Here is an 816-nt window from a genome sequence, read left to right on the forward strand (position 1 = left end):
TTGTATATAAAGAGAAAATAAATCCTCGGGGTCTTTCCCGGAGAGACACTTTCCCACGTAACTCCCACTGACATCCAGCTTCAGTGACGAGAGTTGACCCGCCGTAATATATATGCAAATATTCTTGCTCAGTTGAGCTCAAGCGATGATGATAAAATTTCATGATAAAAGATATAGCTATTACTTTCTCATGACTATATAACGTTTATGTGGGGAGGAATAACCGATCACAATGTTAGGATTCCAAGTTTATTAATATGTAATAAACGATGTTGGTATTAAAAGGGGGGGTGTGCGTTGAAAGTCCAGGTTTTATGTGTTGACAAGTGGGAAACGGTAAAGATTCACAAAAAGCTGATTGCCGGAATAAACTATCGTTTTCCCTAAAATGATTTCCTCTTTTTTCGTACATGCATACATGAGCAGTGAAGTATATTCTTATACAAGTTTATCTGTATGTATAAAAATCGTATATGTGCAAATTATCATTGTAGTTAGTAACCGTGTCTTTGTTTCTACTTGTGCTATGTGTATCACTATGCACTTCTGTTGGTAGATGTGTAATGTATATGTGATAATATGTCGTGGTACCTATTTTCCTCTGTCTAGTATTATTCTGCATTCTTATCCATGTATGGGGCTATGACCACCACATTGTGTAATTAGTTGAATCAACCTTAATCAGAATCATATTATTATGTACATGTGCCCAGAGATTCATATATGAATACTGACCTGAGTATGAAGAGCAGATATTATATCTGTATGCATTTTGGCTTCTGTTCTAATCTGTTCGTTATCTCAAACACTGTCTTC

Source organism: Penaeus monodon, chromosome 25 (genome assembly GCF_015228065.2).
Source record: "Penaeus monodon isolate SGIC_2016 chromosome 25, NSTDA_Pmon_1, whole genome shotgun sequence".
Lineage (NCBI taxonomy): Eukaryota > Metazoa > Arthropoda > Malacostraca > Decapoda > Penaeidae > Penaeus > Penaeus monodon.